The 4,414-nt window shown below is 39.4% G+C and overlaps 1 pseudogene; it reads right to left on the minus strand.

Annotated features, from left to right (window-relative positions):
- Window positions 1-490: 490 nt before the first annotated feature.
- On the minus strand, window positions 491-1,424 carry LOC110320621 (annotated as a pseudogene).
- Between the last annotated feature and the right edge of the window lie 2,990 nt (window positions 1,425-4,414).

The raw sequence follows: 4,414 nt of genomic DNA on the forward strand, positions 1-4,414 counted from the left end.
TGAATAAGAACCCCTAGCCCTTCTCTTGGGTAGTGGCTTTTATTTTCTCAAAGTAAAGAATGTAGAAGAATGATTTTAGAATAGGTACATATATAGATATTTTCACATTATTTATTGGTAAATATTTAAAGGAGGGACCACAGTCTTTCAATATTCGTTTATGGTTCAGTTATCCATTGTACAATCTGGGAGTCTAGAGAGTAGTCTTGTGCTAAGGACACTCAATGTACTGAACATCATGAGACATCTGCTCTGTGTGCTATCTAACAGACACTAAGGATAGCCACCATGCTGAACACCAGGACTCATCTATCCTCTGATCTCTGAATGAGGTAAAAATGATTCCAGAATCCTGAGCATCATCTGACTGAGGTACAAGGGGTATTCATCTCATTCCTATTCAACATGGTTCTGTGTATCATGCTTCATCCTAGCTAAACATTCATTTTATTTGATTACTGCACCTTTATTTGCTTTCTTCTTCCTTGGATCACCTTCTTTTTGAACAAAGTTTCCTCAAAACCTTTTCTTGGATTTGACAGGTTTTCACACAATATACAATGGGATTCATCAGGGGTGGTACCAGGAGGAAAACCTCAGCCATGAGGATGTGGGTTAGAGACATATTCTTGGCAAAACAGTGGAGAATGGCTGTACTCAGCAAGGACACAGAAAATGAGCACAGCACAAATGTGAGAAAAGCAGGTGTTGAGAGCTTTGAACTGCTCTCTAGGGATTCCAATCCCCAGAACTGTCTTTAAGATCATTATGTAGGAGAAGATAATAAGTACCAAATCCAACATAGTAAAAAAATGCAGTGCACAGCCCATAGACAACATTGATTCTATTGTCAAAACAGGCAAGTTTCATGACATCCTGATGGAAACAGTAGGAGTGGGAGAGCAGGTTTCGTTGACAGTACTTCAGTCTTTGCAAGAGAAAGGGCAGCGGAAGGGTCAAAAGAACATTCTTGGGAGTCAGAGAGACCCCAATTTTGATAACTCTGGAGCTGGTTAGGATTGTGCTGTATTTCAAAGGGCTGTGAATGGCTATGAATCGGTCAAATGCCATTACAGTCAGCACAGAAGCTTCAGTGACTGTGAACAGGTGGATGAAAATCTCCAGGGCAAAGCATGCGGCTGCATGAATTTCATGAATTCCAAGCAAGAATAATCCCAAGGTGGTGGATAAGGAAGAGAGGGACAGCCCCAGGTCAGAGACGGAGAGCGTGGAAAGGAAGAAATGCATGGGCTTGTGGAGGCTTTGCTCTGTCTTGATTTAAAAAAGAGGACTATAATGTTACCCAGGAAAGAGAGAAGATACGCAAAGGAGAGAGGAATGGATGCCCAGATGTGACTCTTCCGTAGTCCAGGGATCCCAATTAGGAGGAATGTAAGAGTCTGCGTGTCACTGAGGGGAGACATGCCTCTGGACAGATACTACCTAGGGGATAACCTTGAAGCAGATAAGGAATTCGTAAAGGACGTTAGGTAGAAGATACTCTTTCTCGGTTGCAGCTCACACTTCTAAGACCAAGCACCTGTGTCACATTGCCGATTTATACTGTGAAAACAGGACAAAAACAAACGGGAAGGATGTGGTGGTGTCTTCATCTATAAGCTTGTTTTATTCTGCGACTGTCAACTTCCTTGGACCTAGTTTCTATCAATTCTAGATAATCCATTGACCTCATGGAAAACTCCCTGGCCACGCATATAACTGCATGGGTTTCACTGATCAAAAGGAAAAATTGTCACTATTCTCATGACTCATTTCTCACAAAAGATTTTAAATCTCACAATCATATTTTACTTTAATAAAAATGGTAATGAAATTAAAATTTTGCTAGAAAAACCAAAAAATTGGTAGGTTAGATTGCATATTCAAAAATCACTTTATACTTTCATATTCATGCTTGTGTGTATCTATCAGAATAACAGCTTAAATAGTGGTAGAAATGGAGCTGCAGAATAGCATACAGCCTTACAGACAACAAGGACTTTTTAAAAATTTATTTATTATTATTTTCTTTATTTACATTTCAAATGCTATCCCGAAAGTTCCCTATACCCGCCCCCCACCCCTGCTCCCCTACCCACCCACTCCCACTACATGACCCTGGCCTTCCCCTGTGCTGGGTCATATGAAGTTTACAAGACCAAGGGGCCTCTCTTCCCAATGATGGCTGATTAGGCCATCTTCAGCTACATACATATGCAGCTAGAGACTCGAGCTCAGGGGGTACTGGTTAGTTCATGTTGTTGTTGCACCTACAGGGTTGCAGCCCCATATAACTCCTTGGGTACTTTCTCTAGCTCCTCCATTGGGGGCCCTGTGTTCCATCCAATAGCTGACTGTGAGCATCCACTTCTGTGTTTGCCAGGCACTGGCATAGCCTCACAAGAGGCCGCTATATCAGGGTCACTTCAGCAGAATCTTGCTGGCATGTGCATTAGTATCTGGGTTTGGTGGCTGATGATGGGATGGATTCCTGGATGCGGTAGTCTCTGGATAGTCCATCCTTTCATCTTAGCTCTAAATTTTGTCTCTGTACCTATATCCTTTCATGGGTATTTTGTTCCTTATTCTAAGGAGGAATGAAGTATCTACACAATGGTCATCCTTCTTGGTTTTCTTGTGTTTTGAAAAATGTATCCACTTATCAGTGAGTACATATCTAGTGACTTCTTTTNTGATTGGGTTACCTCACTAAGGATGATATCCTTAAGATACATCCATTTGTCCAAGAATTTCATAAATTCATTGTTTNTAATAGCTGAGTAGTACTCCATTGTGTAAATGTACCANANTTTCTGTATCNATTCCTCTATTGAGGGACATCTGGGTTCTTTCCAGCTTCTGGCTATTATAAATAAGGCNGCTATGAACATAGTGGAGCATGTGTCCTTATTACCAGTTGGAAGATCTTCTGGGTAAATGTCCAGAAGAGGTATTGCTGGGTCCATGAAATATGAAGTGTCCTTCCCCATCTCACTTCATAACTTTTGATTGAAAGTCTTCTTTTATTAGATGTTAGGATGGCAACTCCAGCTTGTTTGTTGGGACTATTTGCTTGGAAGTCTTTTTCAAGACTTTTATTCTGAGGTCGAATCTTTGTTTTTGAAATGTGTTTCTTGTATGTAGCAAAATGCTGGATCCTGTTTGCATATCCAGTCTGTTAGCTTATGTCTTTTTATTGGGGACTTGAGTCTGTTGATATTGAGCGATATTAAAGACAGATGATTGTTAGTTCCTGTTATGTTTGTTGTTGAAGGTGGCATTATGTGCATGTGATTCTCTCCTTTTTGCTTTGTTGTGAGATGATTAATGTTTTGTTTTTTCTTTGGTGTATGTACCCTCTTTGTGTTGGAGATTTCCTTCTAGAATCCTCTGTAGATCTAGATTGGTAGATAGATTCTGTTTAAATTTGGTTTTCTCCTATAACATTTTGATTTCTCCATCTATTCTGATTGAGAGTTTTGTTGGGTATAGTAGCCTGGGCTGGCATTTGTGTTCTCATAGAATCTGCATGACCTCTATCTAGGCTCTTCTGGCTTTTAGAATCTCTGTTGAAAAGTGTGGTTTAATTCGGAAAGGTCTGCCTTTATATGTTACTTAGCATTTTTCCCTTACAACTTTTAATATCCTTTCTTTGAATGTGCATTTAGTGTTTTGATTTTTATGTGATGAGTGGATTTTCTTTTCTTCTCCAATCTATTTGGTTTCCTTTCGGCTTCTTGTACATTTATGGTTGTCTCTTTTTTTAGGTTGGGAAGTTTTTTCTATGATTTTGTTGAAGATGTTTTCAGGTCCTTGGAGCTGGGAATCTTTACTCTCTTCTATTCCCATTATTCTTAGATTTTGCTTTCTCATTGTGTCCTGGATTTCCTGGATGTTTTGGGTTGGGAGATTTTATGTTTTGAATTTTCTTTGACCGTTGTGTCAATATCTTTCAAGGTATATTCTCCACCTGAGATTCTTTCTTCTATCTCTTGTATTCAGTTCATGATGCTTACATCTGTAATTCTTGACCTCTTTTCTAGATTTTCCATTTCAAGAGTTCCCTCCAATTGTGTTTTCTTTATTGTTTCAATTTCTACTTTTAGGTCTTGGATCGCTTTATTCAATTCCTTCACCTGTTTAATTGTGTCTTCCTCTATTACTCTAAGGGATTTATTTGGACTTCTACATGTTTACCAGTGTTTTCCTATATTTCTTTCAGAGAGTTACTCATATCCTCTTCAAGGACTCTATTATCTTCATGAGACAGAATTTTAGGTCAATTCCTAATTTACAGGTGCTTTGGTGTATCCAGGGCTTTCTGTGGTGGGAGAACTCGGTTCTGCTGATGTCAAAGTATATTGGCTTCTGTGGTTCATGGTCTTGTACTTGCCTCTCACCATCTGGATATCTC

This window comes from Mus pahari, chromosome 1, assembly GCF_900095145.1.
Source record: "Mus pahari chromosome 1, PAHARI_EIJ_v1.1, whole genome shotgun sequence".
Lineage (NCBI taxonomy): Eukaryota > Metazoa > Chordata > Mammalia > Rodentia > Muridae > Mus > Mus pahari.